The sequence below is a fragment of the Pleurodeles waltl genome, chromosome 3_1 (assembly GCF_031143425.1).
Source record: "Pleurodeles waltl isolate 20211129_DDA chromosome 3_1, aPleWal1.hap1.20221129, whole genome shotgun sequence".
In the NCBI taxonomy this organism is placed as follows: domain Eukaryota; kingdom Metazoa; phylum Chordata; class Amphibia; order Caudata; family Salamandridae; genus Pleurodeles; species Pleurodeles waltl.
The window spans coordinates 661,130,675-661,150,505 of NC_090440.1; positions in this window are offsets into that span (position 1 = coordinate 661,130,675).

Here is a 19,831-nt window from a genome sequence, read left to right on the forward strand (position 1 = left end):
TGCTGATTTTGAATTTCCATTCCACAAGCAGCTAAAGACTTGGCTGTTCGCACAATCTTGTTGGTCGCCTGGCTCTGATGGCAGATGTTTAACATTATCACTGCTGTATAATGTGTAGTACACTATAGCGCTGGGATGCCCTAGGGTAGATAAGCGCTCTATAAGTACCTAATACAATACAATACAATACAATATAAATCACAAAATTAAGAGCTGACAATATTGAAGTCTGCCATTTTCTGGCATAAAATATTTTCTTTGCAGTGAGTGAAATATTTACGTCCTCCAAAGTCCTGCACCCCATTTCCTGGTAGTGAAAGTGTCCACTCTCTGAACTGGGGTGAATTCAGGACTGCTGTGAATTGGAGTGTGGGAGAAGAGAAAGGATGTCAGAACAGCTTTTCAGCTATCCAAACCCATAATTTCACTGGAGTGGACAAGTATGAGTTTCAGGGGCATTGCATTCTCTTCAACCAGACTACATAAAACAGAGAGGACCCTGTCACTGGCCTATTAACATGCAGACATTTTTAGCACTTTCTCTAACCACCCGTATTAGAAATGGGGTCTCTAGTTGGCAATCAGTTTACACCCTGTCCAAGTAGGGACCCTCACTCTAGTCAGGGTAAGTCACACACCTAAGAAAAACCCTCCTCTCCTGCTTGGTAGCTTGCACAAGCAGTCAGGCTTATCTCAGAGGCAATGTGTAAAGTATTTGTACATACACACACAGTAACACAGTGAAAACACCACAAAAGGACTCAACACCAGTTTTGAAAAATAGCCAATATTTATCTAAATGAAACAAAATCAAAACAACAAAAATCCAACATACACAAGAAAATATATCCCTTTTTAAAGTTAAAAGAGTATTAATCCATCAAAGTCAATGGTTACATTGTTTTAGGACAAAGTACCTGGTAAGTGTCAAAACTAAAGCCGCAAGCGAGGTGATACGTCAGAAGGGCAAGCAATACGTCAATCCCTTACTCGCAAGTGAGGCTGTGCATCGATTCTATCCCCGCCGGGCAGGCGATGCATTGTTTCTCTCCCCACAGGAGGATGATGTGTCAATTTCTGGACACGCAGCCTCGGGTCCGTGTGGTGATGTTGAATATTTGATGCCCAGGGACCATTGGTGGAAAATCCAGATGCAAGGCAACAATGGATCCACGCTGAAGCAGGCGGTGTTGAATTTGCAGGCGCTGTGTCAATTTCTCAGCCGTGGTTCAGGCAGTTGATTTTTCTGCCACAACGGCTCTGGTGTGTGGATTTTCACTCAGGGTACCAGCTTCCACTTCTAAGGGCCCAGGGACTGGATTTGGCACCACTTAGCAAGTGAGGTCTCCCAGCAGAAGAGCCCGGGCACTGGGAGATGAAGTCTTTGATGTCCCTGAGACTTCACAACAGGAGGCAAAAAGGAACTTCACAAGCAGGATGTGAAATTTCACAAGCAGGATGTAGAAAGCAAAGTCCAGTCCCTTCACTCCCAGGGCAGAAGCAGCAGCAGGCCAGTACAGCAAAGCAATAGGCAGAGTGTCAGGTCCTCCTCAGGCATCTAGCTCTTCTCCCTGGCAGAGTCTCCTCTTGATCCAGAAGTGTTCTAAAGTTGTAGTAATCGAATACTTATTTCTGCCTTTGAAGTAGACAAACTTCAAAGGAAAGGCTTTGTAGTGCACAAGCCCTGCCTCTCCCTGTCCTGGCCCCAGACACACTCTAGTGGGTTGGAGACTGCTTTTTGTAAGGAAAGGCACAGCCCTATTCAGGTGCAAGTATCAGCTCCTCCCTTCACTCTGGCCCAGGAAGACCCATCAGGGTGTGCAGGACACACCTCAGCTCCCTTTGTGTGACTATCCAGAGTAAATTAAAAAACAACCCAACTGTCAGTCTGACCCAGATGTGTATTTTACAGCCAGGCAGAGGGGCAGAATGGTTAGGCAAGAAGATGCCCACTTTCTGAAAGTGGCATTTTCAAATTTACAATTTAAAAACCAACTTCACCAACAGATGTATTTTTAAATTGTGAGTTCAGAGACCCCAAACGCCACATCTCCATCTGTTCCCAATGGGAAACTGCGAGAAAGTAGCCTCTTTCTAGCCTTGTTACCCCCACTTTTGGCCTGTTTGTGAGTGTATGTCAGGGTGTTTTCACTGTCTCACTCGGATCCTGCTAGCCAGGGCCCAGTGCTCATAGTGAAAACCCTATGTTTTCAGTATGTTTGTTATGTGTCACTGGGACCCCGCTAGTCAGGACCCCAGTGCTCATAAGTTTGTGACCTATAGGTATGTGTTCCCTGTGTGATGCCTAACTGTCTCACTGAGGCTCTGCTAACCAGAACCTCAGAGGTTATGCTCTCTCATTTCTTTCAAATTGTCACTAACAGGCTAGTGTCCAATTTTACCAATTTACATTGGCATACTGGAACACCCTTATAATTCCCTAGTATATGGTACTGAGGTACCCAGGGTATTGGGGTTCCAGGAGATCCCTATGGGCTGCAGCATTTCTTTTGCCACCCATAGGGAGCTCTGACAATTCTTACACAGGCCTGCCACTGCAGCCTGAGTGAAATAACGTCCACGTTATTTCACAGCCATTTTACACTGCACTTAAGTAACTTATAAGTCACCTATATGTCTAACCTTTACCTTATAAAGGTTGGGTGCTAAGTTACTTAGTGTGTGGGCACCCTGGCACTAGCCAAGGTGCCCCCACATTGTTCAGGGCCAATTCCCCAGACTTTGTGAGTGCGGGGACACCATTACATGCGTGCACTACACATAGGTCACTACCTATGTGTAGCTCCACAATGGTAACTCCGAATATGGCCATGTAACATGTCTATGATCATGGAATTGCCCCCTCTATGCCATCCTGGCATTGTTAGCACAATCCCATGATCCCACGGGTCTCTAGCACAGACCAGGGTACTGCCAAACTGCCTTTCCCGGGGTTTCACTGCAGCTGCTGCTGCTGCCAACCCCTCAGACAGGTTTCTGCCCTCCTGGGGTCCAGCCAGGCTTGGCCCAGGATGGCAGAACAAAGGACTTCCTCAGAGAGAGGGTGTTACACCCTCTCACTTTGGAAAAAGGTGTTAAGGCAGGGGAGGAGTAGCCTCCCCCAGCCTCTGGAAATGCTTTCATGGGCACAGATGGTGCCCATTTCTGCATAAGCCAGTCTACACCAGTTCGGGGACCCCTCAGCCCTGCTCTGGCGCGAAACTGGACAAAGGAAAGGGGAGTGACCACTCCCCTGACCTGCACCTCCCCTGGGAGGTGCCCAGAGCTCCTCCAGTGTGCTCCAGACCTCTGCCATCTTAGAAGCAGAGGTGCTGCTGGCACACTGGACTGCTCTGAATGGCCAGGGCCAGCAGGTGATGTCAGAGACTCCTTCTGATAGGCTCCTTCAGGTGTTGCTAGCCTATCTTCTCTCCTAAGTAGCCAAACCCTCTTTTCTGGCTATTTATGGTCTCTGCTTTGGGGATTTCCTTAGATAACGAATGCAAGAGCTCATCAGAGTTCCTCTGCATCTCTCTCTTCACCTTCTGCCAAGGAATCGACTGCTGACCGCGCTGGAAGCCTGCAAAACTGCAACAAAGTAGCAAAGACGACTACTGCAACTCTGTAACGCTGATCCTGACGCCTTCTCGACTGCTTTCCTGGTGGTGCATGCTGTGGGGGTAGTCTGCCTCCTCTCTGCACTAGAAGCTCCGAAGAAATCTCCCGTGGGTCGACGGAATCGTCCCCCTGCAACCGCAGGCACCAAAGAACTGCATCACCGGTCCCCTGGGTCTCCTCTCAGCACGATGAGCGAGGTCCCTTGAATCCAGGAACTCTGTCCAAGTGACTCCCACAGTCCAGTGACTCTTCAGTCCAAGTTTGGTGGAGGTAAGTCCTTGCCTCCCCACGCCAGACTGCATTGCTGGGAACTGCGTCTTTTGCAGCTACTCCGGCTCCTGTGCACTTTCCGAGGGAATCCTTTGCGCACAGCCAAGCCTGGGTCCATGGCACTCTAACCTGCATTGTACGACCTCCTGAGTTGTCCTCTGGCGCCGTGGGACCCCTTTGTGCAACTTCGGGTGAGCACCGTTTCACTCCACTTTGTAGTGCCTGTTTTGGCACTTCTGCGGGCGCTGCCTGCTTCTGAGAGGGCTCCTTCTCTTGCTGGGCGCCCCCTCTGTCCCCTGACGGAAATGGCGATATCCTGGTCCCTCCTGGGCTACAGCAGCATCCAAAAACCCTAACCGCACAACTTGCAGCTAGCAAGGCTTGTTTGCGGTCTTTCTTCAGGAAAACACTTCTGCACGACTCTCCACGGCGTGGGACATCCATCCTCCAAAGGGGAAGTTTCTAGCCCTTGTCGTTCCTGCAGAATCCTCAGCTTCTATTGCCTAGTAGCAGCTTCTTTGCACCCACAGCTGGCATTTCCTGTGCATCTGCCCACTCTCGACCTGGTTGTGACTTTTGGGCTTGGTCTCCTTGTTCCACAGGTACCCTCGTCTGGAAATCCATCGTTGTTGCATTGCTGGTTTTGGTCTTTCCTGCAGAATTCCCCTATCACGACTTCTGTGCTCTTTGGGGAACTTTAGTGCACTTTGCACTCACTTTTCAGGGTCTTGGGGTGGGCTATTTTTCTAACCCTCACTGTTTTCTTACAGTCCCAGCGACCCTCTACAAGGTCACATAGGTTTGGGGTCCATTCGTGGGTCGCATTCCACTTTTGGAGTATATGGTTTGTGTTGCCCCTATCCCTATGTGTCCCCATTGCATCCTATTGTAACTATACATTGTTTGCACTGTTTTCTAATACTATACTGCATATTTTTGGTATTGTGTACATATATCTTGTGTATATTTGCTATCCTCATACGGAGGGTACTCACTGAGATACTTTGGCATATTGTCATAAAAATAAAGTACCTTTATTTTTAGTATATCTGTGTATTGTGTTTTCTTATTATATTGTGCATATGACACTAGTGGTACTGTAGGAGCTTCACTCGTCTCCTAGTTCAGCCTAAGCTGCTCTGCTAAGCTACCATTATCTATCAGCCTAAGCTGCTAGACACCCTATACACTAATAAGGGATACCTGGGCCTGGTGCAAGGTGTTAGTACCCCTTGGTACTCACTACAAGCCAGTCCAGCCTCCTACATACATGTCCTAACTTTCAAATGCACTGAACCCTGCCCATGGACCTGCCTTGGGCCTACCTTAGGGGTGAGTTACATGTAGTAAAAGTGAAGGGTCGAACTGGCAGTGTGAAACTGCATACACATACACTGCAGTGGCAGGTCTGAGACATAGTTACAGGGCTATTCATGTGGGTGGCACAATCAGTGCTGCAGGCCCACAAGTAGCATTTGATTTACTGTCCCTGGGTACCTCTGGTGCACTGTACTAGGGACTTACCACTAAATAAATTATGCCAATCATGGATAAACCAATCACCAGTACAATTTAATAAGAGAGCACTTGCACTTTAGCACTGGTCAGCAGTGGTCAATTGCCCGGAGTCCTAAAGCCAACAAAAACAAGTCAGAAGAAATAGGAGGAAGGAGGCAAAAAAGTTTGGGGATGACCCTGCAAAAAGGGCCAGGTCCAACAGTCCAGAACAATACGTAGATGTACAGCTCAATAGTTTTAGAGCAAGTCAGGACAGACAAACACATTCTTTCTTTCAGAAATCATCATCATTTGTTCTAAGGTCTGCATTTTTTCCCCACCCTAGACAAATTTCATCAATCATTTTTGCACGGACTGAATATCTTATATGGATATACTAATTGTAAATGACTGAAAGATTTAAAGAGTCCTTTGGAAGTATATGCATCTCAAGAACAGCTATTCATAGCAACCAGGAGATGTAGAATGACTTCCTGCACCTAATCTCTTTATGGGGAGCTGAACAACTTTACTCCCTCCATCTCACTAGCCTGTTGTATCAGGTATAGTCAGAGGCTTTTGATTGATCTAGATTGAGAAAAAGCAGTATAGCTGGGGTTCCCTTTCTGTTGACTTTCTCAATCAGATGGACTAGTTGCCAGTATTTATTTTCTCCTGCCCATGTTTGACAAATCCAGCCTGGTCTGCATCAGTCAGTCCCTGCATCAGGCTGTCTAATCTACTTGTCATAATTTTCATAAGGATTTCGCATTGGTTTTGAAAAGCACTAACGGTCTGTAGAAGATTTAGGGCCTGATTACAACTTTGGAGGAGGTGTTAATCCGTCCCAAAAGTGACGGTAAAGTGACGGATATACCACCAGCCGTATTACGAGTCCATTATATCCTATGGAATTCGTAATACGGCTGGTGGTATATCCGCCACTTTACTGTCACTTTTGGGACGGATTAACACCTCTCCAATGTTGTAATCAGGCCCTTACTCTTCTGGGTTCTTGCCGGGTTTGGGAATAAATGAGATGTCTCTGTTGCACACAGTAGGGGGTTGGGCCTGTGCCCTAGTGAAGGTATTAAAGAGAGCAGTAAATTGAGTGATGAACATTTTATGAAAAAAATAAGGAGATGTCCTGTCATGTACATGGTGTCCAAGATGTCATGGATTTTGATAATCTGAGCTTTTTTAAGGATCCCCTTTCTGTCTCTGATAGGAAATACAAGGAATATCCATCAAGGTAGGTCTTAATGTCATCACTTCTTTCTTCACCTTTGTTGAAGAGTGTTTGAAAAAAGTCACAGAAAGCTTCTTGCTTCTCCTGCCCGCAGATCACACACGAACCTTCTGGCCTTCCAACACTATTTACAAGTGCTGAACTCCTAGCCAGGAGAGCACCAATTGTGTCTCCTTTCTTATAGATGCTCTGGCCCAGCTTTACAAGTGTTGTTAAATCTGATTTGTTCTACTGACTCTGAGTTGTCCTCTCAACATGTCGATCAATGCCATGCTTTTTTGAAGGAGTTAGTCTTGTATTGCATTTCTGCACTCTTACGTAACACCGCTAAGTCATTTTCAAGTATTCACCTCTCACCTTTGCTATACCAGTGGCCAAAATGATGGCTATTCCTCAGATTGTTTCTTTAAAGACATCTCAGTTGGAAGCTGGTGACATGTATTGGGACTAGTTAGATTTTTTGAAAAGTCTTCAGCCTCTTTCGTCAATGAGGCCCTAAGGACCAAATCACAAAAGATGCCAGTCTGTAGTCTTCAGTGTTTACTGTCTGTAGTCAACCCTTCCTTCATCCCAGCATGTGAGCATGATTAAGATTTCAGAGATCGCTACCCTATCCATGGTATATTGAGAATATGACATGAAGTATGGAGAGTGTGATATGAGGATATAGTTGATGTGTGAGCAAGTGTTGTGAATGTGAAAGTAGAATGGGTAATATTTACAGTATGGGTGTAGGCATCTCCCCACTCCATTGAGGATCCATTTGTCAATTGCTTTCTTAGGCGGTCATTCTGACCGCGGCGGTCGGCTGTCACCAAGCGGTTCCCGCCGAAAGACCGCGGCGGCCATTCCGGCTTTCCCGCTGGGCCGGCGGGCGACCGCCAGAAGACCGCCGGCCGGCCCAGCGGGAAAGCCCCTTCAACAATGAAGCCGGCTCCGAATTGAGCCGGCGGAGTTGAAGGGGTGCGACGGGTGCAGTGGCACCCGTCACGATTTTCAGTGTCTGCAAAGCAGACACTGAAAATCTTAATGGGGCCCTGTTAGGGGGCCCCTGCACTGCCAGTGGCATGGGCAGTGCAGGGGCCCCCAGGGGCCCCATGACACCCGTTCCCGCCATCCTGTTCCTGGCGGTAATTACCGCCAGGAACAGGATGGCTTGAAGGGGGTCGGAATCCCCATGGCAGCGCTGCAAGCAGCGCCGCCATGGCGGATTCCCTGGGCCAGCGGAAAACCGGGGGGAAACCGCCGGTTCCCCTTTTCTGACCGCGGCTTTACCACCGCGGTCAGAATCACCCAGGAAGCACCGCCAGCCTGTTGGCGGTGCTTCCGCTGCCCTCCGCCCTGGCGGTCATGGACCGCCAGGGTCGGAATGACCCCCTTAGTCTGTTACACATAGCTCCCCTCCCATCAATGTGGATGTCATGTAAGATCTTTTTGTTCCACATCAAATTAGGCTCTCCCCTTAGCTCTCATCCCCCTCAACCGAAGTGATCAAGTCCTGCAGTACCTTAAATATAAAGGGGTCCTGTACTGAGCTTGCTGACTATATATTAATAAAGAGGTACAGGCTGGGGTAAAAGGTGAGCTGCACCCTAATGTAGCATCCCTCTGTTTTTTTTTACCCTTGGTTCCACTCCTGCCCATATGTGGCTTTCAAAGCATCACAACATCGTCAGAACAATTGTTGTCTTTTAACTAAGGAACTTTTCTGTCAGACATATTAACTTCGATGCACATGCAAGACATTTTCCCTTTATAGCTGTCTGCTTTCCTAAGTCCCTGCCCTTACACACTAAATAACTTTTCCATCTCATCTCCCCTTGATAAACATAAACCTTCGGGTCTCGCTGGAAGGAGGTGGCACCAACAGGAAGGATAGTTGTGTTTGCTCTTTTCTCTTTTGGCTAGTGCTGGGTGCTCTCAGTCAGTAGCCACAATTTATTAATAGTGGCTCTGTGCACTGGTACGCCACGGTCGACTGCTCACTGTCATCTTATCAACCAGTGGTGTTCTTAGGTTTCTCAGCCCCAAAGGCCACATCCAGCACAGGGCCACCATCTGCTTTACTCTCAACCCAAGAGGCAGATTTGCACGTAATAGCTTAGAGCAGCTGTTGCAAAGCTGCCATCTTAGCCTGAAGTAACATCTTACCTTCCTTTCACTATGATTTCTCCCTGTTCCCTATGCCCACAGGCTGCCTATTCTGGTTCTCCTCTACCTGCTAATTGTTCATGCTCAATGTGCCTTTCTTGACCATCTGGGATCTAGGTCACCTCATCCACTAGAGGCATTGTAACAACTTGGTATGCTCCTGCTTCATCGCCATGCAAGTTGGACACTAGAAGTAATGCCTCTTAAGTTACAGGGGAAAATGCCATTGTGTGTCCTAGGTCCCCCTTTCAAGCTAATGGACCATTTTCTGCCTCTTCCCTGTCCCATCTGCTATTATGCCAGGGACCTCCCTCTGTGCAGCAGCTGTAGTGAAGGGCATCTGAGTTCACTCTTCTGCTCAGTTTAATACCTCGGCTTCTTGCATTTGGCCAAATACTTTCTCATTAAATTTCCTGGACACCTTGAAACTGACTCTTTGCTTTACAGCTTCTTTAAGTATTAGGAAAAGGCCTACTCTTTAAAAAAAAAAAAAAATTATGTACGTATAGTATATCATTTTAAAGCTAATATTTGTACTTTTCTGATTTTGTGATTTTTAACCATATCTAGTATACTTATCTATGTATGTCAAGGGGTTTCAGATTGGATGCACATGTGGTGTTTTTAGTAATGGTTTTAAGTTTTATTTTATACTATTTATAGATCAGAAAATGTGTCTTGGTTTGCACTTTTATGGCAATTGCCGAATAAAGCTATTTGACTGACTGACTCTTTGCTTGCTACCCCTCCTTAATTCATCTTTCTTTCTACTGTCTTTTTCTAAAGCCTTGGCCACCATCACTCATATTCAGCTGTTGTCTATGTTGTCTAACACTCTATCCTGTTCCTGTGCTTTACTCTGTATCTGTTCTGTCTTGGTGTATGTCTTTATCTGCTCCTCCAGTTTGTTACACTACATCCATACAGATATATTCCTTGACCTTGATACTTGCTTTATCTGGAGTTCCTGACATTACCAAGCCAATGGACATAAATAGTAGACTCTGATACACCATCTCCAGTAACACTCTCTTCCATATTAGCAAGTGTGCACACTACAGTGTACTCAAATATCACCTACTCCTTTCTACTTTTCATGATCCCACGAGTCACAGCACTTATCTCTTACACACTTTTTCTCAAAAACAAGGACTACAATATGAATTCCTTCTAATGGAGAGTATTGAGAACTCATCTACACCTTTTTACTATTCACAATCCTGCAAGAGTCCCGCAAGATTGTAAAAATGAGCTAAAAACAATATACATTTATTTTCTTCACCGTAGTTGTTCCTTAGACACCTCCTCTCTAAACTTAGGGGGACAGCATGCCTTTCTGCTGCTCCCTTCTTTAGCTTTTTTATTTCATTTCCACAACACCTCCAAGGTTTCCCAGAAAACAGTATTGGCGACTATTTCATTTTTAACATTCCAACAGGCAGCCAGTCAGAGCACTTACTCTTGTGAGACTCCCAGGAGCCTCTTGCTCCTGCAACAGCTTGAAAGCTCACGGTAAAAATTGACCTCTAGACCAGTCACAGGGCTCAATTTTTTAATTTGCACTCTTGTAGATTCCCAAAGGACTCTTGCAAGCCCAACTGTCCAAATTACAAACCCTTAGTTTCTCGAAAACAATTGATTAACACTTAATCACAAAAAAACACATTCTGTGGACCAAGATATAGCTGTCTGCTGAATTTGGTATAATTCCGTTCATCAGTTTTTGCTGCAGCTGTGTCTAAAAAAGTCTATGGAAAATGAATGGGAATTTTATATTTTGGGACCCCTCTTTTTTCTCAGCACCCGCTTGACAGATCACCCCAAAACGTTCCAGGAAGCAGCTGAAGTGGTTGAACTCTTTTTAAAAAAGTTTTGTGAAGATTTATCAAACAGGGCCAAATTCTGAATTTACTCACACAAAACAAAATTAATTCAACTCACACCCTTGCCATGCACTGCTAATTACCCCAGAGATTACAGCCCTCATGACAACTTCTATAACGTTATTAAAAATATAAATTAAGCATTAGCAGTCATATTAATGACGAAAAAACCGTGCATGGCGGGGCTGTGAGTTATAGTTACCTTAGGACACGAGTTATAGCTACTTGAAATAACTCTAAGTGCTTAAAATCTCTGGTTTTGTGTGAGTAAATTCAGAACCTAACTATAATGTCCCTGTAACTTTGTTTTTTTAAGTGAATGTGTATATATATGTATGTATACATATATATATATATATATATACACACACGTATTATATGTGAATATATACCTATACCAAGGCGAAGCCTTCGGTGGGTCATGGAGCCCCTATACCCTTCAACAGTTCTGATAAGCAGCATATTTCACTCTGCATGTATGGTTTATGCCACACGGTTTTTCTATGTGTAGCAGTGAGAAAAGGGTTTATGACCAGAGCCTCGACTCCCAAAATTAACTTCGTGCGCTGTGATGAAATCACATTGAAAAGGCCATGTAAAAGCAGCAGCAGAGATGTTTTCCTCTCTACACATGATGCAGTGTGCAGTCTGCGAGGCAGAGTGGTGCTATTCACATTAATTGGGTTGTACGGTGGAAATAACACAGATCTAGGCTTTTTCGCTGTCATTGTACGTTTATTTGTACACGTATTCCAAATAACATGTTTCCGGTCACATTACTATTTACTGCAATGGCCAGAAACTCATAAATGTCTTATGTATGATTGCGAGGCTGAACGAGCGGTTTGTTTGTAATGGTGGATCGATACCCTAGGCTGATCATTTTCCATTGCTGCTGTGCCCCTCTCGTTCTCATATACCTCCCCTCCTCACGCCTCAAGAGCCCTCCATTAAAGAACCATTTCCTCCAGCAGGAATATCCTCGTTGGTAGGCATGGGCGAGGAATGGAGTGCTCGAGATGCCATAGCCTAGTAATTGAAAGGCCTGGCCCTGAAGTGGTGCATGTGCCTTCTGCTGGGTATTAGCAATTAGCAATCTCAGATGCAATCAAAGTTCACCTGTGGGGAGGAAATTAAGCTATTAGAATGCACGAAATGGCAGTTCAACTAAAAGAACCAGTGCACCAAATGTGATTTTGAAAAGTCTCCTGTCTAGCATGATGGACAAATATAAGTTAGCGCTACAAGATGTCCAGATGACTCCTGGGCCTTCATATGCGTGTGGCGGGGTTCTACCATGCTATGCCATACTATGGGTTGTCAGGTGTTTCTAGACCCGCTTTTATAGGGTAAAGATTAACAGCAGGATAAATTCCCTTCTGCTTAGAGTCTGAGGGTACACGCACAGCTTAGCCCCTGGCAGTAGCCCTCCAACACCACAGGGAGAAGGCAGAGCACGCCTAAAGGTACCCTCTTGACCACCTTGCTCATTGTGGGGGTAAATCTGAGTGTATTTAACCCCACAGCGGGGGAACATAAGCGGAACAGCATGTTTATTCCCAATTATGGGGATAAAAGATCATATTGGCTGGATTTAGAAGTGGGAATAGCAGCTGCCCAACCCCACCGTATTCCCACTCCTAAGTCTGACATACACAGAACAAGGGCCGTAGGGGTGAGGAATGGCTCTTTTTCTAAACAACAATTAATATTGATAAATTGCTATCTATTTTTTTAAGATGAAAGAGTTGAGAAGTAAGAAGATATTTGTCTATGATCACAAAATTTGGTCAAGTTGAAAAGCAGGGTTTAGTACTCAGGTGTCATAAACCAAGAATGTTACCTTATATGCATTTGTTTAACAACCATCCTGTGCACTGGCCCACAATATCTATTTTGTAAAGACCCTTATGCCTCAAGGTCAGAGGGCCTCAGATTTAGGCACTTGTTCATTTTTGGCGTTTGATAAAGTGATATCTATGGCCAGGTGCTTCAAAACCAGGCTTCATGGATCTCTAAGCGGCTTACCTGGGCCAACCTTCTTACATTGCATACTACGTCAGAATCATTCATGGATATCAAAATGATGTAATCAACATTTTATACAAAGTATACAGTCTAATTATAATAATATGCTAATCTCTTCCAACAGCAAATCATCACTGATGTCCCGGCATTGAATCTTGATCCCCTTATTCCTGGGCTATGTAATCACACTGCCAACTGGATGATGAGAGGACGCAAAAAGTGCCGTTCCAGGATGCTGTACTCCCATTCCAAAAATAGCCAGCCAGTCCAGTTCTGCCCTGTATCCTTACGACACACCCTAGCCAAGTTTACAGATAAACAGTTACAATTAGAAATGTGTACGAATGACTCACATTCGCTTCCAGTTGTATCACCGTTCCAGTGGTTAAGGCAGCCAATGGAGCATCACATCCTGTATGAGCTGCATTTAGTACTGGAAGAAGTATAGTTTCATCTTCAAAGTGGACAAAGTTCGAAGCGCATGTGAATGTATGTGGGGGTGAACTGAAACAAGCAATACTTGAGAACATTTAAATATTAGTAAATATAGACCGACGGATATTGAGTGTTTGCTCATTCTGCAATTGTTATAAATGTCAGTAAGTCTGAGAAGGCTGGGATAGGGACAGACCTTCTAGAAAGTCAATTCTAGGATTAAAATTACAAAAAGTGTGCTGACCTCAGCCTGCAAAGCAGTGTCCAAGAAAAAAAAAACGATAACTGCCATTGTTAAATTTTAGATCAAAATGCATTTCCTGTACGAAAACTTTGTGATGGTGATTAAACAGTCTATTCTCGTGAATTTAATTTTAATAATCAAGAGAAAAGCTCAGAAAGAAGAACATTTAAGGTAAGTTAAGAAAATTGTTGAGGTTCTATAGAGAAAAGGCTAAGAATGACAAAGGCAAAGACGAAACATAATTAAATAATTTGTCGAAATGTCAATAATTATGATTTGATGTTTAAAAATAAGAATTATTCGCATTAAATGTCTGACACTGGTACAGATTGTGTTTTAGGTCTATCATAAAGATGTTTTAGGGTGAATGCTTTTGGCTATATAATAGTTCATACCACTGATTATTTTAAGGACACTTAATGGAAGAATTGAACATAATGCCAACCTTACAGACCTAGCCTATCTAGAAACATCCAACGAATTGCTTTGCCTAAAGGTTAAGAACCACAGGGACCTAGTCCATTCACAGGGACCTACTTCTTTCTCTGGATTGAGGTCATAGTTGGGAATTCATCAGGGTGATACTGATACATATAAATAATTCTACCCAAATACAACTACAATGATTTCGCTGGTGTCACCAAATTGGATCACAATTTACAGTCCTTAAAATAGTTCGGGGGCAAAGGTCCTGTGGGTTTAATGAATCTGACTGATGTCTGAGTGTGCTGTCATGCCATTCAAATGCCTAAGACCTATTCCCTTGGTCATTCTAGGTTTCTCATAACTTTGCTGTTTCTTCATCAGGTCTTTGGCACCACACTTTGTAATCGTTATTCACTGCGGTGTGTGAGTGGTGTTATGATCAGTTTCAGCACTAGGACCTGATTTGTATTCCTACTCAAGTTACAGCTCCTCCAAATGCCTTCTGCTTCCACTACTCAGTTGTTAGCAATTCTTCACAAACCCTCAAATAAAATACATTTACAAAACACCTGTGTGAAATAAAGCAAATAAATACATACCAAATATATTGCTCCTTCGGTGTCCATGGCAAGAGTAGAGGGCCCACCATGGCTAGTCCATCAGTATTTGAGTTGAATGACTCTTACTCATCTGTGAGATACATTTGTGAGATACATACCTCACTTTTACTGGGTTTCAAGACAGTTTGTTCGGGCAGTATCCAGATGCATACAAACACAGTGGAATTTACCACTTTCTTGTGCAGTATTTGGACCTGATACAAAGCCCAATGATTGCATTCAACAGACTAGCATTTGCGGCTCAGTAATTCTTACTTCTATTCCCCTCTCCATCCCCCACCCCCTGTTACTGACAATCACATATTTCCTGATCTGGCACATGAACAGGCAGGCAAACCTATGTGTGACACCCCCACCTGCATGAACACATAAGTGTTGTATAGCTTGATTTAAGCATGTTACAGCCTGCTTTCAGATGTGCTTAGAGAAAGCTGAACCCCCTGTCTCCCACCCCCCACTCAGGGCGCCTGACGTCTGTGATGCCCATACCACATCCTGTGGCCAACTGAGGCCTCCCCTCTTTGTACTCTGTTAAGGGATAGTCTGGTAATTGCAGAGATTAAACTAACTAAAGGCACTTTAGTTTCACATGACCAGTAGATGCCTGCCCTTCCACTCATTTGTGAAAGCCAAGAACGAATGCCTGTGAAGTTGCTCTCTGCTTGATTGGGATTATAATTTGTAAACCTGGCAATTTGCTTGATTGGTGCTCGATTTCTACCAGTGATCCTAGTATTCGAAAAATGCTATCCCCTCGCGGATTTAGGTTGGATTCATCTGCATTTCCGAAATAAAGTTCTTATGCAACATAATGTAGGATTATCTGGGCAGGAACATGGCTGGGAACAAACCTAGGAATCCAGAGAAGGCCCTTATTTGTGACCTACCATATATATCATGATCTAGGACTGTGTGTACCTGAAATACAGGACAGATGAGGTGATGTACTTCTCCAACCTTCATAAGTGTGCATGTCTTTTGCAGAAGAGGTCAGCAGTATGGGCAGAGTGTGGGCATCACATCTCCTGTGCATGCACTACGCAAAACATGCACCTATGTATAAGACAGGCTATAAGAGCCAGAGCACTATAAGACTCTCACATAACTTGCAATGGTGGCAGCCATCTTGGACAATAAAGTCATCCTGTTTCAGAGCATTCCTTGCTAATCAATCAAGATACATAGGGGGTTATTCCAACTTTGGAGGAAGTGGTAATCTGTCCCAAAAGTGACGGTAAAGTGACGGATATACCACCAGCCGTATTACGAGTCCATTATATCCTATGGAACTCGTAATACGGCTGGTGGTAAATCCGTCACATTTGGGACGGATTACCACCTCCACCAAAGTTGGAATAACCCCCATAGTTACTTCAGCCGGACGCTTGCTGGGAGAGTTTGGAGCTCAATGTGCTGTGGTGAGAAGTATTCAAAGACCTGAATAGGGCGACCACCGTCCGTAAATTTCACTGACTGCCCGTAATTTCGCCCTGCCGTCTGTTGTCCATGATGAAAGGCTTAACGGACAGCATTTGTCCGTAATTTTAGCCTTTCACCAAAAGGACAACGGACAGCAGGGTGAAATTACGGGCAGATTAGTTTCCCCAGCTGGATTCAAAGGCATGGAGTCTCCTGTGCTCTGAGGGAGAGAGGGAGGGGCAGACAGATAAGAAACAGACCTTCTTGCCAGGGTGTCTCCTTCCCTAAAGAAATGCAAATATGGGAAACTAGTAAATCTGTAAATGCAAAGGGGCTTGAAAACCTGCATTGACTTTAACCAAAGGAGTCACTTGAAACTTTCTGATGGCAAAGATATTTTCTTTTAGAGAGGTACTGTAATGGTGTTCCAAGGTGAGGTGTGGAGTGTGTGGTTTTAATGGAGTGTTATAAAAAGTGTTAGTACTAGGTATAAACTGTATACTATTCAAATCTGTATTTCAGAAGCACTTTATTTTATTTAACCAAAATGTATTTGCACATTTAGTAGCAGCATATCTTATGATGAAATTGTAATTATATAGAGCTTACTACCCCTGATGAGGCATTTAATGCATGTTTAAAATAAGGAGTTACATATTCACAGTTCTTTCAGGGACCTCAGTACCTCATAGTACTAACAAACATTGGCAAAGCCAATAGGTCTTGTCTACGCAAGAGTTATTGACTTTGCCAATGTGTTTAAGCCATGTTATACACCAGAGTGGCTGCTATTCAGCATGGCTATAAATTAGTGGAATAGTGGTGTGCAGTGGAGTAGAGTGGCATAGGAGCAGTGGCGTAGAGCCCAGTGGTGCAAAGTATAGTGCATTGCTGTAGAGTGCAGTGGTTTAGAGTGCTGTGGCATGGAGTGGCATGGGGCAGAGTAGAGTGGAATAGAGTGCAGTGGAGTAGAGTGGCATACAATAGAGTGGAAGAGAGTGCAGTAGTGTAGAGTGGTGCAGTGGCATAGAGTGCAGAATAGACTCGCGTGGCAGAAAGTGCAGTGGCGTAGTGTAGAGTGGTGCAGTGCAGAATAGAGTATAGTGCTGTAGAGTGCTGTTGCGTAGAGTGGAGTGATGCAGAGTGCAGTGGCATAGAGTGCAGTGGCATAGAATGCAGTAGTACAGAGTAGATTGGTGTACAGTATAGTGGCGGAGAGTGCAATGTTGTTGAGTAGAGTATCAGCGCAGTGATGTGGAGTAGAGTGGCACAGAGGGCAGTGACGTAGAGTACAGTGGTGCAGAGTAGAGGGCAGTGGCGTACAGTGCAGTTGTTTAGAATGCAGTGGCATAGAGTGGCATGGGGTAGAGTAGCATAGAGTGCAGTGGAGTAGAGTGGCATACAATAGAGTGGCAGAGATTGCAATAATGCAGAGTGATGCAGTATCATAGAGTGCAGAGTAGACTCATGTGGCATAGAGTGAAGTGGCATAGTGTGGTGCAGAGTGAAGTATTGTAGAGTGGTGCAGTGCAGAGTAGAGTATAGTGCCTAGAGTGCAGTGGCATAGAGTGCAGTGATGCACAGTGCAGTGGCATAGAATGTAGTAGTACAGAGTAGCGTGGTGTAGAGTGCAGTGTTGCAGAGTAGAGTGTCAGTGCAGTGGTGTAGAGTGGTACAGAGAACAGTGGCATAGAGTACAGGGGTGCAGAGTAAAGGACAATGGCATACAGTGCAGTTGTTTAGAGTGCACTGGTCTAGAGTGCAGTGGCATAGAGTGGCACGGGCAGAGTAGAGTGGATAGAGTGTACTGGTGCGGAATGTAGTAGTACAGAGTAGAGTGGTGTAGAGTACAGTGGCGGCCAGTGCAGTGTTGCAAAGTAGAGTATCAGCGTGCGGTAGTGTAGAGTGCATTGAACTAGAGTGCAGTGATCCGAGTGGCATAGAGTGTAGTGGTGTAGAATAGATTGTTTCAAAGTAGAGTGTAGTTAAATAGAGGGGAGAGGTGCAGGGTAGAGTGCAGTGGCATATAATGCAGTGGCAAAGAGTGCAGTGGCATAAATTAGATTGTTTCACAGTAGAGTGAAGTGGCTTAGAGTAGAGAGGTGCAGGTTAGAGTGGAGTTGCATAGAGTGGCATAGAGTGTGATGGCATAGAGTAAAGTGGTGTAGAGTGCCGTGGCATATAGTGCAGAGGTGCAGAGTAGATTAGAGTGACGTACAGTGTATTGATGTAGAGTGCAAGGGCATAGAGTTGAGTGTTACAGAGTAAAGTGCACTGGCAGAATGTATTAGCTTAGAGTGCAGTGGCGTACAGTGCAGTGTTGCCGAGTGGCATAGAGTGGACTTGTGCAGACTAGATTGGTGTTGCCTAGACTGGAGTGGTATAGCAAGCAGAGGAGCAGAGTGCAGAGGTGTAGAGAGGTGTAAAGTGCATTAGCATAGAGTAGAGTGGTACAGAGTACAGTAGAGAGGCATAGCGTGAAGTAGCATAGAGTGCATTGGCATAATGTGGAGTGGTTCAGAATGGAGAAGAGTGCAGTGCAGTGGCATGGAGTGGCGTAAAGTGGAGTGATACAGAGTAGGATGCAGTGGTGTGGAGTGGTGCAGAGCAGAGAGGAGTGGAGTATGCATGGTGTGGTAACACACTGCCATTACAGACAACACCTTTTTTATTGAAATGACCATTAGATTTGCACAGATATACAGTTTCCCAAATCAAACTATACTGTGCACAGACGATGATGTGTGGAATTGCATCACCTATTACAATGATTTGTTTATATCATATAAAGGTATTTGTTTCCTGCACAGTTCTGAATTAACAAAATGTGCTTCATTTGTACTCCTAATTCTGATATATTCTGAAGTTTATTTAAATGTTGTCATGTGATAGAAAAAAACTCTTTCCTAACCCCAGTATCCAGCAAGATTGTCCCATAAATCCTCTCACTTTGAGGTCAGAGAAAGAAAAGTTCCCGCCGAAGACAGAGCCTGAGATTTGACTTTGTTCTTTTAATGCACAGCAAATGTGATGAGATAAGAACAAGATTTACAGGCCTGTTTACAGAAAGGGTGCACTCGGAAGGATACTGTAAATAAGGTTTTAGCAAGGGAAGGGATGAACTCAAGCTGCATAGCCTAAAACAAATAAAGCCAGCAAATTGAAAGCAACAAAATGTGAGTTACAAACCACAAGGCCAATGGCAAGCAACAGGTGGAATGCATTCACAAGGAAGCACTATGAATGTACTTAAAGTGACAGCCGTGGGATATTTTGTGGGGAAAGTCCAGTATTTTAGTCCAGTCCATATCTTGCAGAGGTTTGGCCACATCAATCACCCAGGTAGTATGACAAGAAGACCTGGAGTGGTTTCCAAAGTTTGAGAAAGTTCTGTACACCCATTCTATCAGTTTGCCACTAGTTCCTACGGTGTAGAGCTTCTGGCACACCTTTTGTAGGGTTAGTGCTAGATGGCAGACATGAAATAGGGCATTTAATGATTATTTGAGGTGGTTGTAAATAAGGAGTGACGGGGTGAAGATGGTAGTCTGCCACAGGGGTTTGGAAATTTAGTAGCTCACTGTCCAGAAACAAATACCCAAAATGTAAGATACCTGCAGCATGCCACCGATGGAGTTGCTCAGAGCACAGCCGTCCTGTACGAGTGGGAAGGCTTAGCAAAGGTAGTGCAGGAGCATGGGGTTTCTTCATGTCATTGAGTTTACAGGTTCTAGCAAGGCATGAGAAAGCTGTGCATGATAACCCTGGATGGTGATCCGTAGAATGGTCAGTAGGAAACAATGAATTAAGCCTTTCTTAAAAGTCTTTACTAGTAAACCTCATCTCATGCAGGGAGGTGGGCAGAAAGCCGGCGAGCCACCCATTGGACCTGTGCAGCTGAATAATAGCATTCTAAGTCCAGAAGACCTAATCTACCCACAGTCACGGATAGTTTTAGAGTGGAAAGAGCTACATGATGGTGCCACAGCAA